Genomic DNA, 22,679 nt, shown 5'->3' with positions numbered 1-22,679 from the left:
GAAAAGCTAAACAATGAACGTTTTTTCCCTACAGATTTATTGTCAGCATTTTAATTCAGAGTTGTATTCCAGTGGGTGGAGGAGGGCCATTATACACATTTTTTTCTTTCAGGTAAAACTTGTTTGTTTGTTTAATATACTTTGTTTCTTGTGTAATTATTTTAAATATTTGTATATGTTTTTATTGAAACATTTAATGATAAAAAGCTAAACAATGAACATTTTTCCCCTACAGATTTATTGTCAGCATTTTAATTCAGAGGTGTATTCCAGTGGGTGGAGGAGGGCCATTATACACATTTTTTTCTTTCAGGTAAAACTTGTTTGTTTGTTTAATATACTTTGTTTCTTGTGTAATTATTTTAAATATTTGTATATGTTTTTATTGAAACATTTAATGATAAAAAGCTAAACAATGAACATTTTTCCCCTACAGATTTATTGTCAGCATTTTAATTCAGAGGTGGATTCCAGTGGGTGGAGGAGGGCCATTATACACATTTTTTCTCTTTCAGGTAAATAACTTGTTTGTTTGTTTATGTTTCTTGTGTAATTATTTTAAATATTTGTATATGTTTTTATTGAAACATTTAATGATAAAAAGCTAAACAATGAACATTTTTCCCCTACAGATTTTTTGTCAGCATTTTAATTCAGAGGTGGATTCCAGTGGGTGGAGGAGGGCCATTATACACATTTTTTTTCTTTCAGGTAATAACTTGTTTGTTTGTTTATTATACTTTGTTTCTTGCGTAATTATTATAATTATTTGTATGTTTTAATTGAAAGTAACATTTAATGATAAAAAGCTAAACAATGAACGTTTTTTCCCTACAGATTTTTTGTCAGCATTTTAATTCAGAGGTGGATTCCAGTGGGTGGAGGAGAGCCATTATACACATTTTTTCTCTTTCAGGTAATAACTTGTTTGTTTGTTTATTATACTTTGTTTCTTGGTAATTATTATAAATATTTCTATATGTTTTTATTGAAAGAAACATTTATTGATGAAAAGCTAAACAATGAACTTTTTCCCCTACAGATTTATTGTCAGCATTTTAATTCAGAGTCGGATTCCAGTGGGTGGAGGAGGGCCATTATACACATTTTTTCTCTTTCAGGTAATAACTTGTTTGTTTGTTTAATATACTTTGTTTCTTGTGTAATTATTTTAAATATTTGTATATGTTTTTATTGAAACATTTAATGATAAAAAGCTAAACAATGAACGTTTTTCCCCTACAGATTTTTTGTCAGCATTTTAATTCAGAGGTGGATTCCAGTGGGTGGAGGAGAGCCATTATACAATTTTTTTTCTTTCAGGTAATAACTTGTTTGTTTACTTTCAAAGAAAGTCGACTGTTTAAGGTTCCCCATTTTGCCAATATCTGTTTTTTGTGTTACTTTTGTGTCAATAATAAAGATCCTTTTTTGAAATGCAGTTTGTAATCTGTTTGTGCATTTGAACTGAATTGTAATATAATACACTTGTATAGTGTAATAGCAACATTCATGCTAAAGTATAACAAAATGGGGATAAAAGTACAAATGAAATATACTTAAAATGTAAAAAATACACTATAATAATATTGCATTGAAAGTACGTGTATATGATGTTTAGGTTGTAATTGAACTTCACTTTAAAAACATTATTATTGTCATAGTGGAACACTTTAAAAGCACTAAAAATAGTTAGGAAGTGCATTTGTAGAGCACTTGAAATATTACAGAGGCATACTAAATTAACATAGTTTATACTAATTATAAGTAGGATAGCAGTATGCACAAAATGTACTTAAACACAACTATAATTTGTGCTGCAATGGCTTTTTAAGTGTATTTCCATTCCAATGGCAATACAATGCAATTGTACTGTAGGTGTGCTTAATTACTCATGAATCTTGATTTTCAGGAGTGTATTTTAGTGCACTTGAAGTTTAAAAAAAGTTGTTCCATTTTAGTATACTATTTACACTTGAAGTGTAATCAAATAGGTGTTAAGTTGAAGTTAATACATAATTGAGTACACTTAACTACACTTGGATTTGACGAAAATAGTACAAAATATAGAAAATATACTTAGTACACTTTTTTAAAGTATATTTTTAATAGAATTTTTTTCACCTGGGAAAACATTATGAATGGTTTCTATTGCAGAGTCACAAGTAATTAATTATAACATATAAAACGTAACAGTAAAACAAACATATCATACCTCATGAGGAAACAGGTATCCGCCTTGTTCTTCTGCCATTTTGAAGAGGGGAGAATTGGATAAAACACGAGCATCATGCGTGCAACCAGGCCAGCCCACATATATATCTGTAAAACTAGTTCAAAACATATTGCGTTAAAATGTGTACACAAACAAAACATTGAGCAACTTTCTGTTATGATCATTACGAGTTATGAAATGTATTCTTACCAGAAATTGTGGTCCACAACAGCCTGAAGTACAATCGAATGCCACCCCCTGCGATTATAATACGCCGTTGCAACTTCTTGTGGAGCAATAATAGGGATGTGGCTGCCATCTATTGGACCAGCACACAAAGGATACCCACGTGCAGCAAACCCATTTATCGTCTGTTGAAGAGCTTCCCCCTTGGGTAAGGCGATGAAAAGTTTTAAAAGCATTCTCTTTAATGTCGCGTTGACCTCGTAAACCAGTGTTCAAACAGTGGACAGTCCGACACCAAAAAGACAACTGATCGTACGGTACTCGCCAGGGGTTGCATACCACCACAAAACGATAGCCAATCGATGGCGTGGTGGTAAGGGCTTTCTCCATTTGGTAGACTTACGTGTCAGGCTTTGATCAACTTGTTGCAAAATAAATTCAAAGGTGTTCCTTGACATTCGAAAATGCTGTTGCCACTGGTCGTCGTTAAAGTTCTCCAAAATATTTGACCAAAACACAGGCCACCGAGGTCTTTGTACAACCCACATTTTTCTCTTGGAAACACTCTTTTCCATGAGCCTTGCTAAAGAGTTGTAGCTTTATGCATCCGATAGCGCCTCCGTGCTCTGCGTGTCTGCATTATATAACTTTCTGCTGTCCGCTATTTTTGTTGGAGCTCATTCGTTATCGAATTTACATGTTGAAAAGAAGTCAAAATAGAAAAAAACACACTGCTTTGAGCAAGAAACATATTGTAAACAAACAACAGAGTTTCCACATCTAACGCGTGACCCGCTGCCATGTTGTTTAAACTGTAACTGCATCCGGTTCCGCGCATGTTTCCGTTTCCATTTAGGGCGGGACGTTTCTGACTCGTACATTATACGTCACACCCTTATGTCACGTGTCTATACGGAAATTATCCGGGATGTGTCTGAACGCTCACACCGGTTCCGGAAAAAGACTGTCTGTGTGAACAAACCAAAATCAATCTAATCCCGGAAAATACCCAGACACGTTTTACGTGTATTTTCCGGAATCTCTGTGTGAAAAGGGCTTATGTTTAATCAATCTCTGTGTGAAAAGGGCTTATGTTTAATCATTTTATGTTTTAATTGACAGTGTTTCACAGTTAATTTATGGCTTACCCATGTAAATGTAGACATGAGATGCTGACCATCTGCATGTATTGAGTTTAACAGCAATCAACGTGTTTAGAATCCCCTTACGTAATGATAAATTATGTGTAAGTAACTTTGATTTTTTTCCTAATTAGGCTCTTTTTCCAGTTGAATTAATTGAATCAGGTGAATCTGAACAGCTATATTGTGTCTGCAAGCAGCCAAACACAGTTAACACACCATATGCTCTCTGTGACAATTGTGAAGAATGGTTTCACCCAAGATGTTAAGGTTTTAAGTTTATCAAAGACATAAACGTGATTTCACCATGGCCATGTCTTGACTGCTACACAATTTAAATTATAATTGTCAGAAGATAAGTGGAGCCAAAAAAACCTAGTCAAAGACAAGGGTACAGAATCTTGAAACCTGGCTGGCCAGACGTTATGTCTGAAAAAAATTGTTCACTGGAGTAGCTTTGTTCTGACATTTTCATACAACAAAGGCATGAAGTCAAAATCTAGAAAACATCTGCGAGAGTTCACACCACTGCACCTTCACAAAAAAAAACTTGCGGCAGCAAATGAACAAAAATTAATCAGGGATGTGATTTTTCCGCGTTAATCTGGAATTCCGGATTTTCCAACCTGAAAATGTGACCTACGTGAATCATGCGGATCTGTTAAAAAAAATAGGGGGGGTATCTCACGGTCATCACCATGGTAACCCGGGACAGAACCACAATCGCCGTTCCCGCGCAACAGGGCCACACCGGGCAGCACTTCAGATGGCAAAGAGAGGCATTTTTCCTTCCTTTCCAAGTGTCAACAAGGACGTATTTCGTTCGCAAGGATGACCGTTCGCAAATGGCGGATGGTGAGGTATGATTGGTCAGGGTCAATTTCACTGCTGCGTCAGTCGCTCTCGGCTATCGTGACAAGAACAACGGATGATCTGGGTATGTATTATTGCTTGTGTCTATATATAAACTATGAGTTACTAATTTGACTTTGTTGTCGATTGACTAGATGAATGATTTCAAGTGGTTTTTCACTATGGCAGGATGTTTAAACTGAATTAACATTAACTTGTATTTGCTAGCTATTAGGGATGCTCATTTTGGTTTTCCCAACCGATAACCACAAATCATTATCAGATTACATTATCCCGCTTATTAGATGGCTACCTACCAAATAAATCAATAATTTGACACAAAATATTGATTTAAAAATGAGTTTATTGATTTAAAAATGATTTATCGTCGCTGTCCGATGAAAACCACGTATGTCCATTTTGCCGATTTTGAGATTTTTCGACGGCTTTAATATCCAGGTTATTTTCATTATACCGTATACTTCATGTATCTAAATGGCCAATGAAAATTTGTGAAATCATGTCATCTGATTTTCACGTATATCCATTTGGTGTCAAAGCTGTCAATCACGCCGTGTATCTCCCGACCTGTGGAAGCATCTCTCCGGTCTTGTGAAGTTTCATCGAGCACTGGATAGCCGAATAAACATAGCCTGGTATGACTTTCCTTCATCGAGGTGAACGTTTCCCCCCTGACGCCAGACGTACATCTAGGAGTAAAAAAATAACTGTAGGACTGTGCAAACAAAATATCTGTCTAGCTTACAGGGGTGTCCAATAGCAGTAGCAGCTCAGTCATCTTTAACTTCCAAAATTCACCAGGATGCGCATTCTTGCCTTCACGCAGGAGCTGATCCAGGCACACTGTGTGTGTGTGTGTGTGTGTGTGTGTGTGTGTGCGTGTGAGAGAGAGAGAGAAAGAGAGCAAACGAGAGAGAGAGAGAGAGAGAGAGAGAGAGAAAGAGAGCAAACGAGAGAGAGAGAGAGAGAGAGAGAGAGAGAGAGAGAGAGAGAGGGGCAGCGTAGCGCTGATTTGTATACTTGTGATACTGTTTTCATTTTCCAGTTTGTTTCACTAAACCCCTTCTCCACTATTTTAAGGAGTACTCGACATGTACTCAAGGATTTTTTAAAAAACTTTTTAAAAGAATAGATTAATGGTGACAGTGATTGGTCTAAGTTTGGCACGAGGTATCACCGATCACACATTTTCAATGATTAATTCAGTTTTTTTATTTTTTCTACTGGTCATTTAGGTTTAACTCATGTTTCAATGTCGAGAACTGTGCTAGCTAACTACGTACTGATTAGCATCTTAGCAGTAGGATCAAAGTTAGCTTAAATCGTCACAACCGAGACCATCACTGATTGGTCGACACCCGGCAGCCAGCAGCACAGAGCGGCACACTCAAAGACAGATAGGGAAAAATGGAAGCGTCAACAACGGCAAGCTCTTTTTCAGAGGAAGGTTCCCAGCAACAGAAAGCTAGTTTCGACGGGTGGAGATTCAGTCATATTTTATTATGTTCAACGGAAGGAAAATAACTTGACGGTGAGATGCACACTCTTTAATGTTTCTCCAAACGCTGTGCCCCGCGTACGGTGGCGGGTAAGGAAGCCAGCAGTAATTTTTATGTTGTATTAAAAGGTGGTGTATTTACGGTGGGTTTTCTTGCCGTGAAGACCTTGATGACTGTAAGGTTATGCCACGGTCTCCCGGCGCTCATTTCATTGTTTGTTTGTGTCACAGGTCGGAGCGGACCCGAGATAGCTAAAGGGTCACGCCCCTCTCTAGTTTCCACCTCGAGGAGGTTCCCAAGACCACCCAGACCTGCAAACTCCTCAGAGAAAAAAAGGTGACAGTGTCACGCGCGGGGGGGGGGGGTGTACTTTTGGGGCGTTACCCCAGCTCTATTTTTTGTGTGATTTTAATATGATTCTGGACGTGACTTAACAAAAATCACCATACTTTAATCAAAAATCAATGTTAAAACATCCTTGAAGCTTAAGGAGAATGACACATTTAATATTTTACAAATGTTTTTATTTACAACTCACGGAAACGCCTGGAAGTGTTGTGAAGCATGACACTGAAATAAAAAATAACAAGAGACAGACAGAAATAAAAAACTATATATATATTTTGCCGATGTTCGTGCGACAGAGCAATTTTTTGCCCCAGCCGGCATCTGTGCAAGGATGAAGATGACGGGCCATTGTGAATGGCAGTGAGTGCTCCACCAAAGTGCCCAGAACCATTGCCTGAAAGTAAATTAAAATCATTAAAATATAACCTTGCAAACTATCATACATATGACTAATATGATAAAACAACGTGTCTCCATACTGTATGGCTGATATGCAGTGAATATCAACATACATTTCTGTTCAATAATTATAATAATAATGCATTTTATATGTAGGGCTCCTTACATTGAATAAACAATCTTAAAGTGCTAGTGTTCATAATGTAAATTCAACTTACAACACAATGTAAAGATTTCATTGACAGACTTTGATGCAAAATGTAGCCCTAATATACAGAAATTTGCTGTTGGTGTATTAGCCTAGGACAACACGCTCGCCAGATTGTTTTGTCTAAACAGCCCTGTTGTTAAAAATTACTGTTTACCAGGTATACAGCCACCAGGAATGAACAGGGCTAGGCTAAATCACATTCACAACGCGATGTACAAGATTAAGTGCATGCATTTAAAAAAGATAGGTATGTATTAATTAGTTTAAGTTGAGGTAAGAACATAGTAAAATATTGAAAAACGGTGGGTTTTCCTTTAACATTACTCTCGCATCAGCTATTGTGTAAACATTTACCACATCACGAATGACTGCATGGCCTGCGCAAGCGCGCACGCCAGCCACCGTAATAAAGTTACTCAGGGTAACGTTAGCTCAGAATTCGAGTATTAGCCGTATATCTCGGAACTCAGGGCAGAGCACCCGGGTAACGATAAGCCTAGCTAACAATCGTCCTGCTAAGTTAGCTAACATTAGTCATTTTGCTCGAAGCATAGGCAAACTTTATGCAAGGTCTACGTTTGTGCATTACTCGGCGTAGACTCGTTCCTAAAAATACAATATAAGCGGTAGCTAACGCTCATTTAAATCAAGCAAACAAATAGTTGTTGTTTTTGGTCCAAAAAAGTTGACTTACCTTGAATAAGATGGTTCCTTCACGTTAAAATTGTCCATCACACTCGCGTGGTAGCCAGGTGTGTCTCTCATCCAAAGGACCGCGCGCGCGCGCGCTGTCTTCAAGATTCTGAAGGAAGTGCTAAGATTCCGATTGGCCCAGAGAAAAGCAAATGCCAAGATTCCGATTGGCCCAGAGAAGTGTCAATTATAAGAATTATCCAATAATGTTTGGCAATTCTAGCCCGCATGGCATTCAGATAAAGGGCAGCCTCCCGACCCCCCCCCCCCACCACCTTAAAAAAAACTCTCCGGTTCTACGCGATTCACGTGAATGACCCAATTGACCAAGAAAACGGCGATTGTCGCCGAAAAGCGACAAGTTTGCAGGTCTGCCACCCCAATGACCAGACAGACGAGTAAACTATAATTAAAAATATATATTTATTAAATATTTAAAAGCAGAGGGGGAAAGGGGGAAGGGCAGTTTAAAACAAATTTCTGCTTCTCGCCTCCAGGGCGGTTTGGATCATGGAACGGGGGCTAGGACTCCTTTCCAGTATTGTTCTTCAATCCGTGGCGCCCTCCGCTTCTTCCTGGAGGCAGAACAGGGAGAACACAATTAGTGACTTGGTTCAGTACTGGGTCGCTACTTGCCTAATTCCTTCTGTCTCTCTCTTTCGCCCTTAGGTCTCTCTGCTGGGACTTCGCTGGTCCCTTGGGGGTCTTTCCACGTTCCACCAGGGCGAGCCAGTGGCCGAAGGTGAGCACTCACACTACCGAGGGTGTTCGTCCTTCATCCAGAGGTTGCTGTAAGCAGAGGTAGGTTACGCACCACAAAGGTAAGTTACTCACAAGACTTGGCGTTTCATTCACTTCGGGGCCTTCACTGGAGCACAGGTAAGTGGTTCACACTATTGACACTGTTCGTTCTTCCCTTAGGCATTGCTGTAAGCAAAGGTAGGTTACGCACCACAAAGGTAAGTGAATCCAGACTTGGGCTTTTCGTTCACCTCGGGGCGTACACTGGAGCAAAGGTAAGTGGTTCACACTATTCACACTGTTTGTTCTTCCTTTAGGCGTTGCTGTAAGCAAAGGTAGGTTACACACCACAAAGGTAGGTTACTCACAAGACTTGGGCTTTTCGTTCACCTCGGGGCATGCCTTGGAGCAAAGGTAAGTGGTTCACACTATTCACACTGTTCGTTCTTCCTTTAGGCGTTGCTGTAAGCAAAGGTAGGTTACACACCACAAAGGTAGGTTACTCACAAGACTTGGGCTTTTCGTTTACTTCGGGGCATTCACTAGAGCAAAGGTAAGTGGTTCACACTATTCACACTGTTCGTTCTTCCTTTAGGCGTTGCTGTAAGCAAAGGTAGGTTACACACCACAAAGGTAGGTTACTCACAAGACTTGGGCTTTTCGTTCACCTCGGGGCATGCCTTGGAGCAAAGGTAAGTGGTTCACACTATTCACACTGTTCGTTCATACTTTAGGCGTTGCTGTAAGCAAAGGTAGGTTACACACCACAAAGGTAGGTTACTCACAAGACTTGGGCTTTTCGTTGACTTCGGGGCATTCACTAGAGCAAAGGTAAGTGGTTCACACTATTCACACTATTCGTTCTTCCCTTAGGCGTTGCTGTAAGCAAGGGTAGGTTACACACCACAAAGGTAAGTTACTCACAAGATTTGGGCTTTTCGTTTACTTCCGCAGGCAGTGGGCTTTCGCAGCAGCGTCTGTACACAGTATACCTTCACCCGGCCACTTAAGCTTCTTGGGCGTCGTGGGGACTGATGGGTCGGGTGTCACGGAGCCGAACGCTTCCCTGGCTCCCCCTCCTTTTTAATGACAAGGGTCGCGAGCTGGGGCGAACTCTCGACAAGGCTCCGCGTACACAGATGTTTCTGCTAGACAGATCTAAACACAACAATGACCCTCGATCCGTACAGTGCACTTTGACTGCTACTCACTCTGATATACCGCTGGGCTTCACCACTGCCTGCTTTCTGGATTGGCACGGCTCTCGCTAACACACAGGGGAATAAAAAGTTTCGTTTCCTCTTCTCATGGGGCTCAGGCCTCAACGTGTTCTTGCCTTCCCACGATCTGTCCGGGGCCAGGACAGCTTTGGTCGCTACAAGCACAGCATACAAAGCAAGCTTTAGTGTAAACACCAATGATAATCACAACTCACCCACAGCACTCTGCACACACTTCACGTGAATTACGGACTTGGCTGCCTGGACTCAAACCCCTCGTGAGGCTGGTTGGGCGTTGTTCTTGCCACAGAGAAGAGAGATTGGTACAAAAATATAATCAGCACAGCCCCTGTATGTTCCTGGTTACCTCTTCGGCTCACCCACGCTTCTTTTATCCGCAGGGCCAGATGACGAATGGCGGACGGTTTCCCAGCTGATTTCTCCGCCCGTGTTTCCGGTTACTCCACGGCCCGCCCACGCTTCCCTCCACAGTGGGGCCAGGAACCTTCAACACACTTATAATACACACCAAGCAGCTCCTCTTCTGAATATTTCGTAAACACACATTGATTACTACTCACACTTGGTTGTCAGCATAGTCTTGCACCAATGCACTCGATGTCTCCGTATTCAGCCCACTCACAAGTGAAATCGCCCAATAATCTCTTCGCCCAGTCGCCTTCAACCTCTTTCTTCCCAAAGGGATCGGTGTAGGACGGCCCAACGAGTCTGCAAAGCAGCAACACAGCGCACACAAAGTACACCAAAAGCACTTTTCAGTGTGGTGCTCCTTTAATTTTCCACTGCTCCTTCCTTTTCGCCTCTTTCGGCTGCCGCACTCTTTCCATTCGCTCTAAGCGGTCCGCGGATCAACGGCACCATTCGGCTCCTCCAAGGACGGGGCGTGTGGTTTGGGCTGCCCTAGGCGTAAAAGGAGCTCACCCCCGAAAAACAACTCTCCTGCTTTGTGCTTCTTTGGCCCTTTTTATGTGGCTTGTCTTCACCCTCTCCTCCAATCATGGGTTGCTCCATTAATTCGCCACACCTGTTGCTCATTCCCTCATTATCTGCGTTGTCAGGGAAACCAGGAAGTAAAATGGTGTTTTTAAAATCGGGTCCGGGTGGAAACCATCTTCAGGCGGAACCTTTCTCCGCCACTTTTGGTTCCGCCCTATCATAGTCACCCGGTGACATTTGTATGTTAACAGGGGTTGCGTGCAGGTTGTTTATCCCATCAATTTTGTATATCAATTTTACTGTAATTGACGAAGGCTGTGTCTTTAGCTTGAGTGATATTAATGATATTTATTGAATTGATTGTGTATTTATTACTTTGCGCTGTTAAATTTATGGGCCATTCTACCGAATTCGTGCAAATTGCTGTCCCGGAACCAAAAAACTAATTTAAAAAGCATTAATGTAGGAAAACGTCTGATAATAAAAAAAATAAGCAAATAGCAAACAAAACCCAAAGTAATATTTGAGGTAGCGTCAGGTTTTATATATAAAATATCATCATTTATATGGTGCTTTCAATTGAGAGGTGGTTGTCGCAAACCCCAAGGTCTGAATTTTACCATAGGAAAAAAAATATTAAATAATTAAAAAAAAATGTATCATTGTTTTAAGAAGTATCATTTTGAATACTTTTGTTAATTAAAACCAAAAATATATTTATTGGATATTTTCAGTGAAAATCATGTAAAAAAAACACTGTCCCGCATTTTCACGTCACTACCGAAACATTGCATAGTTTGGTCAATAATATAATACTGCTTTAAGCCAATCCCCTCCATTTTGAACCAGAAACTTTGTCTGTGCCTCTCTCCCTTGTGGTGACATGGTGATTAGATCAATCCCATGGTTTTGAAGTAAATGTGATCAAAAGTTTGGAAATCAGTGTGTGACATTTATGAATGTCACTACTGATCACACATTTTCAATGATTAATTCAGTTTTTTTTTATTTTTTCTACTGGTCATTTAGGTTTAACTCATGTTTCAATGTCGAGAACTGTTCTAGCTAACTACGTACTGATTAGTATCTTAGCAGTAGGATCAAAGTTAGCTTAAATCGTCACAACCGAAACAGTCACAACCAAAACATTTGTTGACGTTTCGGTTGTGATGTGATTGTTTCGGTAGTGACAAAATGACACTTATTTCTTTATTTTAATTAATAAATAGAAACTTGCAACTGCACATATATTCTTTTTCTAGTACAAATAATTTGTCAGTCAATTGCTGTAATGTTTTACGTGATTTGACTAGGACTACAAACTAAGATAAAATAAACTAGGCCAGATTAATTAAATTAATTCATACAGTAGTAGCTTGACTCATTATTGATATAAATTAAGGCTATATGATTCTACCTCTGGTCTCTAGGAAAACTTTCTGCGCTAATTTAGCGGGACTTTGACTGATTGCTTTATATAAATTACATAACAGATAGCACTTATCAGTATCATTGTAAATTGACATGTCATTGTTAAGTGTAGACATGGCAGGCTCACACTAATAATGTAAATGTAAATATCTTTGGTTAATTTGTAGAGATAGCTACAGAGAGAGAAGAATCACCAACATGCATAGACAGAAAGATGAAAGTAGAGCGGACAGACTAAGAGAGACTATTTTCTTGAGCCTATACTCAGTTTACTTGTAACATTTGGCATCATCGTGTCATTTCTATAAGTCTCAATTTAAAAAAGAAACATTTATTGAACTTAAAAAACTATATTTCTGTCTGTAAATAATGCCGGAAAAACTCTGTGAACACAGCAGCCACAAATCGGCCAATGCCAATACACATAAAACTCGCAAAAATCGGCCGATATATCAGTCGTTCACTAGTTCTTTTATATGAAAATTGATTCAACCAACCTCAAATCAAATAAAAAATTAAGTTTACTTCAAACTCAAAAAAGTCAAACTCAGCAACAAGAGAATCAGTTAAGGAGGTTTAGAGAAGTTAGAATGTGTAATGGAAAAACAGGCACACATTTGTACACCAACATTACAGATGGACATGGGTGCACACATGAAGTTTTATATGGACATACATTATGTCATCTTTTTCTCAAGAGACGTGAAAATCAACACAGCATCTTGCATCCCTTCAAGGTCCGCCATCTCTTCAGCGTAATTTCAGTTTTTTCTGCTTTTATGTGGTGTTGCGTTAGATATTCTTTGTGCTGTATGTTTTGACTGCATAATGCCAACCATTTTTGACTAACACATTTTTTTTTACACAAAATATGGACAATCCAATATGGTCGTCACGACCGAAACAAATAATGTTCTGGAAAAATAAAATAGGTTTTGTTATCAGAAAAGATGATATAATTTATTTAGTTAGATAAAAATTTAAACTAATGAATCCTTGAATTTGAAAACTGTATAAGTGTCATGGTCCTGCCAGTCTGTTATAGTTATTCATAGTAATTCATGGTCATGTGGCAGGATTGTGGCAGTACCCATGTTTTGTGTTGTAGCACATGGCCTTTTGTTTGTGTAGTGTGCTGCAGTGTCTTGTCTCTGGCCCCGCCCCCTTGTTTCCTTGTTAGTATATTCATTATTAGTTAACTCCCTGCACCTGAGCTTCCATTGTTATCTTGTTCAGTTTTCCCTATTTAAGGCCCCAGTGTGTCTTGTCCTGTGCTGAATCGTTTTGTATTGTCCTGTGTATCATGAACCCTTGTTCTGATGACCGTTTGTCAAAGAATCAAGTCAAGTCTCGTGTTGTGTCTTCTGTTTTGTCAAGTTGCTGTTAAAATTTGTCTTTTGCCCCCTCGTGGGCTTTTTGGTTAAATAAACCCCATTGAGTTTCACATTACCTGCACTTGGGTCCCATCTCTCTGTAAACCATGACAATAAGTGCATGTATGGCAATTACAGAGAAATATTGCTTTCAAAATGCATTTAATTTGATGAACCACTCTTATAGTTTTGTTAAAATAATATTTCTAATCAATATAACCATGACACTGTCTTTAAAAAAATGTAATAAAGTCAAGTAAGGCATTACTATTTTTGAGAGTAATATGTAATATGTAATATATTACTTTTTTGAGTAACCTCCCCAACACTGATCACCACACATAAAAGTCTGGACACATCACCATGTGTATTGATTCATTGTCCCTTCATAGTTTGCAAGAGGCATTTAATACATTTTTAATTAATATTAAATAAAGTAAGTGTATTTAATAAACTAAGACGTAGGCTATTTAATAAACTGAGCGTATTCATCTGTCAATATGAAACGCGAGTTGGCCATTCTAATTAATGATCGGAAGAACGCGTATCGACCACCATTACTGTAAAATATGCACGTATCTCCATTTAAACTCAATTTTGGTGAAATGTGGATTATATCTGTACACTGGCAAGAATATGGTTACATGTAAAGATGCCGCACCAAGTATGACAACGCTACATTCAACTGCTTTTAAAATACAGTGTTTTTTCACTTCCTGAAAAGGAACCGTTTTGGACATACGTGAGTTTCATCCGGCTTCGACGTTATATTGCTTCCACTAAAGAAAATAGTCTGTCTCACTTCTCATACTCAAGTAGAAGTACAGTATACTCGTGTTAAAAAATATTCTGGTAAATCGTCCCCTTGGAATTATAAGGTTCTATCTGCGTTCTGAGTAGTTTTGAGATATTGAGCTTCAAAGTTTTTGCATTACATATAGGAAAACTTACATGGGGAAGAAGTTTCTTTCAAACATGAAAATAACAGGGACCCTAAATGCATTCTAAATATACAATATCAAAATCCTCTCAAATTTCTAAATGTGGATTTTTAGAAGGGGTCAAATGCAGATAGGACCTTCTAATTCTAAAACAACACTTTTCGCTAAGAATTATAAGGTTCTATCTGCAAAAACATTATTTAAACATTAAATATAAAATTAATGTTGTAACAATTTTTCAACATGTGTTAGAAAGTAACATTTTAATCCTTTCTATGACATTTAATATTTTTATTTTTACCACTTTTATCTCTAAAAGTCTGATTTTACATTGCTCTTTTACAACATTGCTTCTTCCCTCTTCTGCCTCAGTTTCTCTACCATCGTCCTATATATGTCGGGTTCATTACAAAATAGACAATTTTATTTTAGCATGTTATACCATTCCTTGGTTTTAGCAGGTCTCCCAGCTTGGTTTTAGCAGGTATTGCTGGTGTAGTAAGCTGGTCTAGCTGTGTTTTGGTCACTTTTTAAGCTGGTCTAGCTGGACTTAGCTACTGCCACCTTAAACCAGCTAAAACCAGCTACCAGTTTATGCTGGTCTTTGCTGGATTTTTCAGTAGGATTGAGCAGCTACAGGCTACAATCATTCTAAATCATTTTAATACTGAGGTAACTGCTTTAACATTCTTTCACATGTTTACATTTTGACATAACAATCATAACTTACTGTAAACACACTTTTTTTGGGTATGATAGGTTAGTTTGTTATTTCTGTATTTTTTATCTTAGTGCTTGCCTCTTAATTTCAGGAACTAAGAAGCTAGCACTGCTGGCTAGTGTGGTGTCTAACTATGAAAACAATCTCCTCAGCAAGACCTAAAAAAAAGACTGCCCCTACTGAAAAATCCAGCAAAGACCAGCATAAGCTGGTTTAAGGTGGCAGTAGCTGGTGTAAGCTGGTCCAACCAGCCTGGCAAAGCTGGTCAAGCTGGTGGGTCAGCTGGTCTTCCAGCATGACCAGATAAGTCCAGCTAGACCAACTTAAAATGTGACCAAAACACAGGTAGACCAGCTTAAAAAGTGACCAAAACACAGCTAGACCAGCTTAAAAAGTGACCAAAACACAGCTAGACCAGCTTGAAAAGTGACCAAAAAACAGCTAGACCAGCTTAAAAAGTGACCAAAAAACAGCTAGACCAGCTTGCTATACCAGCAATACCAGCAAAAACCAAGCTGGGAGACCAGCTAAAACCATCTCACCAGCTTAAGCTGGATTTTACAGTAGGGTGAACTTCCCTAAAATTCGGCTGTCGATCTTAAGGTTTCTTAAAAACTTTGCGTTGGGTGCCATAATCCTCACAGATATTGTGTGTCTGTGATTTTTCCTGTCGTCAAGGACAAAGCCGGCAACACCACATATAGGGACAGTTTCACAGACAGGGATTAGACTAGTCCTAGAATAAAATAACAACAAATGAAAACAACTTGACATATCTTAAAATACATCAGTGCCCTTTGTTTAGCCTCAAAATGCACACAAGTAATACTTTTAGTAAGGCATGTTTGTTAAATATTTTCTAATGAAACTAAGTTCTAGTTCTGGTTTAAGCTAATCCCTGTCTGAGAAACCACCCCATAAAGTTGATCCTGATTGGTCCTCTTCTGTCCATTTGAAGTGCTGATTAGCTCACGCAGATAGAACCTTATAGAGCCAACTTAGAGTTCAATTTTGTAGATAGAACCTTTTTGTTTTTTTAATAAAACGTCGCAAAATGTACAAAACTTAAAATAAAACATCACATAATGTAAATAAATTGTCACAGAGTAAGAATATGTGAATAACTCAATTTTGACAAAAATGTTAGATAGAACCTTATAATTCCAAGGGGACGAAATGTAGAAGTACTGATTTAAAGGAATTCTTCAGACAATTTAAATTTGAATATATTATTAAATTGGGTCACCTATGTAGTAGAAGTGTGAAGTTATTTTAGAAATTGGTGCCTTCTAGGCCGAGAAAAGCTAGAAAATTTGGTTTTTGGCTCATGTGGATGAAAAACACTAAATCCCAGAATGCATTGCTCCGCTGCTCTACCAGGCCACTCCCTAGTCACGCCTACCGGTTCGAGGCGGCAGGAGGGAGGGAGATTCAACCAGGCTAAATACAACTTTTACAGACACCAGTAAACGTCTCTGCGACGATTTAGTTGATATATTATTATAAATACTAAGTTACCTTTTCCACATCGAAATGGTGATAAGTTGTGTTGTACCGGGATGTTCGACCAAAACCGGGAAAGGACAAGCATTAAGTTTTCATTATTTGCCGCGATGTAAACAATGGATGCGGGCTATCAACCACCCAAAGTTCCGAGAAGACACCGATGCGGTAAAATGGGTTTGCAGTCTCCATTTCAAGCATGAAGACATCGAACCCAATGTATTCGGAATGAAGCGAAACACGCTAAAGGACACTGCAATTCCGTTCATGTTTACCTTCACAGACACGACGAACAGCCGGGGCCATCTGGTATCAAACGCATTCGTCTACGTTAGAGGTAAGACTTTTGCTAATACTCGTTTCTGATCACACAGTAGCCTTTACATAGTGATACACAGTTGTAAGCAGTAAAGTTAGCAAAGTAATGTTAGATAGACAATGACATATAAGTTGGCTGTTCTCAAAATAAAACAACTGTTAGCTACCGAGCTACTTCTGGAGTTGCGTAAGCACGAAAGCCTGTTACTGTAAAGTTATTCGATGGTTGAGATTACTGCAGATACATTTGCCAGATGTACATGATTAATTAAATAATATTTATGCTTGCTACACGTAAATACCATTGCATTTTATCTGTAAAATATAATAATATGCATTTCATCATTGCATATTGCTGTATTGCATATCATTTTTATAGCTTTAGTTACTTTGAATATTCATATTCAGACTTTATTGATCCGGTGGTGAAGTTCAAAAACTACATGCAAAGTCAAAGTTCCGCTGTTACTTTGGTGAAAGTAATGCAAAAGTATTGTTCTGCATTTACTCACAGGTTTCCGGAAGAAGATGCAAAAGAAGGGGAAAAAAAGAACAATGAAATCCTCCTTGCATGGACCAGGTCAGTGTTTGTTTGTAATGTGGGAGACTTTACATTGGTTTGCAAGGTTCAAAGTTACTAATTGTATTATCTTTTATAGGTCTGTCCTAAATCATATGTGGTTTTCCTGTGCAACCAGTAAGGGGGACATGAAGAAGGATTCTGTGGCATTTCAAGACCTGTCATCGCTGGTCCTTGACAAAAGGCTTCTGAGAGACATGGAAAAGATGGCCCTGTTCAAACATACTGGTGAGAAGTTGCGCTTGTACATTTGATTGTTTTTCCAAATGCTAATGATCATGTTTTAATTTGTTATATCCCTTCTTTCTTTCTCTTTATATAATTGCACACAGGGCCGCTGGAAGTCTTTCACAGCGCACTTTTGAAATATCTCCCCAATGAAGGTTCCTGCACTACAATGGTACCACACTGCCCATAGCTGTACATATCTTATCTATATGGTTCTTGCTGAATATGAATATTTATTGTGTTTTTCTTATAATATATTCTGTTTATACACTGCATATGTAATCCTCTGAAAAGAGAATTTTAATATTTTAAAATAAGTAAGACACAACCACATTTGATCTGCTTCCCTTTCAGGGTTCCCACTCTTTTCTTGAAAAGATTTTCCAGGACGTTTCCAGGACATTTTCAGCTGCTACAGTATGAGTCAAGTTATCACAACTAAGGCTGGGTAGTAGTGATAGTATCATATCATCATTGCTGATATCAGTTTAAAAATCCAAACTCTCACAGTCAAGCTGTATTCGCAATCAGTCACTAACGTTAGAAAATATTAACTATTATCGGACTTCTAAATTAATTGCATCTGCTCGCACCAAGGCACATTACGCATCTGGTATAGCATAATCTGATGAGTTATGTGTTTTTGACTCTAAATTATTTCGATTTATCCTATCTTTGTAACTGTTTTGTCAATTATATTGCTGAAATGGATAGACCTTTTGTAAAGCTAAATGTGTTTAAATGCAAAATCCATTTAGCCTACTGGTGTATGAAATGGATCTGAAGTATATCATATATCCCAAGCTTTGGAGAAGCTTTGCTATTTTCTACAATTGTACCTTATATTTTGTACATTTAACCAGATTGCTTAAAATGTTTATTCATTTTATTCATAGACACTTTTTCTAGCCATTCCCTGAACTGGGGGTTTTCCTTCCACTCAGTTTTGAATTTGCTCTGTCTTCCTGACATCGTCACTAACTCCTGCCTATAAAGGACAACAGAAATTTGAAAGTCTAAAACTACTTATATTGACTGATTACTGAAATTAGGCCTACTTTTCATACCTTAGCATTTTCATATCTTTCATATTCTATTAGGGGTGTGACGAGGCACTTTATCCACGAGACGAGACACGAGATTGGGTTCACGAGAACGAGACGAGATTTTTACTTTATTTTTAAGAAATTCTCAATGATAAAATAAATAAATAGGAAACTGAAATCACATTATTTTGAAATGTTTTAACTAATCTAGGACTGTCCCTAACAATTATTTTGCTAATTGATAATGAAGTCATTTGATATTTTTGGTAATAAAATAATAACCTCTAACATTACATAATAATGACAATGCAATAATAATTCGTCCAAATAAAGTATCAAAACTAGTAAACACATTTATATAGCCTAAAAAAAACAGAATTATGTACTATAACAAATGCCTACAGGGGGCGGTAAATGACCCACTTCAGTTACTTTAATTTTAAATGGATGCTTTTAGCCAAACAACGTTTAAATCCATTTAAATCTTTAATATTTGTCCAATTCTTTACAGTAGAAATGATACAGTCACTGTTATTATTGAGCAAGATTTAAAAAGCAAACGCAGTAAAACACAGAATATAATGCATTTAATTTATGACGTATGCAGTCTACAAATGCAACCTCTGGATGCAGCATTTTGTATAAGAAACGGCCAGCATTTGACCTCCCCGAGAAATCTCGTGACATAATTAATTTCGCGATACATATTTAATCGCAAGAGATCTCGTCACACCCCTATATTTTATGTATTATACTTACTGTACACAACACATTATTTTTTCACTTAGACTTTGACTCGAATGCTTTCACAGTGAATCCTTACGTGTAACGGTTCACATTAACCAAAAGCTGGCAGGTACACACACACGCACACACACACGGACACACACACGTACACACACACACACACACACACACACACACACACACACACACACACACATTACCTTTTTAAGCCCAACTGCAGCAAATGGGGAATGGGGTACAGAGAGTGAGGCAGAGCAGTGCCATTGAGTAGAGCGGTGCTGAGGCAGAGGGGAGGAGGAGAGGGACGGGAATGTTACGTTGTAGGTTCAGTAGACTTGTTATTCTCTGCTTTTCTACAATGATTAGCTGAAACTGCTTCACCACGCTGCTGAATCGTGTTGTCAGACAGGAGTACCGCACGTGCATATTTGCCACAGAACTCACATGTCCGTAGTTTAGAGGGGCAAGTCCTACCAGCGTACTATGTCGTCAAATTGCGCACTTGCTACGCAAACGCGTACATTGGCAGGTATGTGTCACGTGGGGCGGTGTGCTGGCTACATGCGGAAATGAAGGAAGAAAGCGCTCCAGCCCAATATTACACGTTAAAGGCAGGTCAAAACAGACATTCATGCATAACATTTTTAACCCGTTTGCGTTCATCCTACCAGGAGGGAAAATAATTTTCCAGGACAACTTAAGCGTTTCCAGGACATTTGACGTTCCCCCCCATTTTTTATGTGTTTTCCAGTACTGGAAAATTGGTCTTTCATTTTCCAGGTTTTCCAGGTTTTCCAGGACGCGTGGGAACCCTGCCTTTCTTCATCTGTAACAAGCAGTGTTGGCAACGTTACTTAAAAAAAGTAATTAGTTATAGTTACTAGTTACTTCTCAAAAATAGTAACTGAGTTAGTACAACCCAGTCTCACCCCATGGCGTCAATATTTGACGACACTTGACCATGCGTCAATATGTTGACGCGGAGGGTATTTTTTGACGAACTGGGGACTTCAATACTATTAAGTCCGTTGCATTCTCTTTCCTATTTTCTTACCATTTTCTACCATTTTCGCGTCGGTTTAGGGTTAGATTTACATAATGACATCCCTACCCAAACCTTTCCCTAACCCCAACGCCAGGTGACAACTGTTTAATTTCGCGTACCTAATAGTTTGAAGTCCCCAGTTCGTCAAAAAATGACGCGAAAGGTATACCCTCCGCGTCAACATATTGACGCATGGTCAAGTGTCGTCAAATATTGACGCCATGGGGTGAGACTGTGTTGGTTAGTAACTGCGTTACATCATTATAAAAGTAACTAATTACCAGGCAAAGTAACTATTGCGTTAATTAAAAAAAGTTCAAATATTTCAAATAACTTGGATGCCCCCAATATAACATTTGTTGAATGAATTAGACACTAAAGAGAAACCACTAATTTTTACCTTACGAAAATGAACCATGGTTTTGCTACAGTTAAAAAAAAACAAACAAAAAAACATGGTTACTGCAGTAAAACCATCGTTAACACAAAATAATCATGGTTTTGACAACAAACCATAATTCACTATGGTTACTGTAGTAAAACCATGGTTTTACTGATAGCAATCAATACTGCACTTTTACCACAAAAAACCCTGGTTAATTTTCGCAAGGGGTGGCAGCATGTGATGATGTGGGGTGCTTTATTAGATCAGAATTACAGACGTGAAGAGGCTCTTTCTTACTCTGCATAAGTTGCACATTACATAAACATTCTTGCGTTTCACCTCAACGATGGAAAAGTAGTGCTTATTATACTTTCTGTTTGCAACTGCTACCTTTGAGTTTGTTGTGCTTGTCATCGCGCTGTCGTTGCGGGTGTGTGGAACTCGGACGGAATGCAGCGCGAGGACCGGGCTGAGTGAGTGGCTAGCAGCATCAACCGCTGCTCGTTGAGAAGAGAGAGCGATACACGCTCTCGCGTCAGTCTCCAACAGTGATGCCACAGTTACTTTGAAAAAGTAATCTGATTACTGATTACTCCTTTAAAAAGTAACTAAGTTACTTTACAGATTACTTGATTTTAAAAGTAACTTAGATTACAAGTTACTTTGTTAGTTACATTCCAGTAGCTGCAAACACCCCCACTGCCTCAACATTAAAAATGACAATCGGTTTTGCCAACACTCAGTTTATTGGAAGAGCATTTTAACAGTAACGTCAACAATGTATCTCCTGACATTTTAAGTTGAACTGTTGTGTTTTAAAAAACTCTAATATATAGTCTTTCTTGACTTCACTTAACATAAATAGGGGAGAGCAGGGGCCATTTTCAGAAAAACTTAATTTTAAAAGTTAATGTTTTAGACAGAGATATATTTTTGCTGTGGTCAATAACTCACAGGTGTGGTCTATCAAAACCAGCTGGAATTTTGAACAAATGTAAAACGACTTCTGTATAATTTCACTTTAAACAAGAGTAGTGGATTGTTACTTTTGACCTTGACAGCAGGGACGAAAGTAACACACAGGTGGGTCAAAATTAACACAACAAAACATGATAGATTTTTGTGTTACACTTGTTTTTATTAAATATATATGACTATGACCTCTTTAACATGTAACTGCAAACTTATTTTGTCATTTATCTTTGTAAAAAATAATTAAATTACATTTTTATTTTAAATTTCAGTTTTATCAAATGTTTCAAAAGCAACCAACAGTACAAACTTAAATTGCTGAGACTAAAAAAATAATTCAATAGTTTGAACACTATGAAAATAAAATTAAATCAAATTAGAATAATATAATTTTTTTACCATATTATACACAGTATTAGCAGCGGGACAAAACTAACAAGTGTTACTTTTGACCCGACAGGATCTATTTACTCTATAAACTCGACTTACTTTTATTTTGAAAAACTGAGAAGTCTTCAGGATGTTATATACCTTGTAGATTTATCAGTATTGTAACACATGAAACGAGAAACACAACGCGAAAAAAGAAAAAAAGACCGCTTTTGGAATGTACTTATCATGGTTGAAAACACAGTTCTGGATCTACACGTGGAAATCGGTGAGTAAATAACGCTATATTTGTCAACTCTTTCAGAGGTTATGTGCTAATATGCTGTCATAGTGAGATGCAGATGTTATCAGGCTTGGAGAAAATCGCTTTGTTACTTTCGTTTTTCAACTCTCCCACACTTACTGGTTTGCACTGAAGTCCAGCTTTTGTTGTTTGGGTATAGACCTTTCTCACAGTAACCGGAAATACGTAATCGTCGTGAAAGCAGAGTTCCTGTCAAGCGTAAACACGCTAG

General features: G+C 38.3%; 2 long non-coding RNA genes across 2 annotated transcripts in view; both read left to right on the top strand.

The window, feature by feature from the left end:
• Positions 1–22,679, top strand: part of LOC141362158 (uncharacterized) — a 270,438-nt gene that overhangs the window by 26,140 nt on the left and 221,619 nt on the right. The window lies entirely within an intron of this gene.
• LOC141362055 (uncharacterized) lies at positions 16,149–17,925 on the top strand. Its single transcript, XR_012368028.1, has 3 exons — positions 16,149–17,351; positions 17,431–17,579; positions 17,684–17,925. It is a non-coding gene; the product is annotated as an uncharacterized lncRNA (long non-coding RNA).

The sequence above is a fragment of the Misgurnus anguillicaudatus genome, chromosome 25 (assembly GCF_027580225.2).
Source record: "Misgurnus anguillicaudatus chromosome 25, ASM2758022v2, whole genome shotgun sequence".
Classification (NCBI taxonomy): Eukaryota; Metazoa; Chordata; class Actinopteri; order Cypriniformes; family Cobitidae; genus Misgurnus; species Misgurnus anguillicaudatus.
Note: the sequence above shows the minus strand (reverse complement) of the source record. Positions and strands in the feature narration are given on the sequence as shown.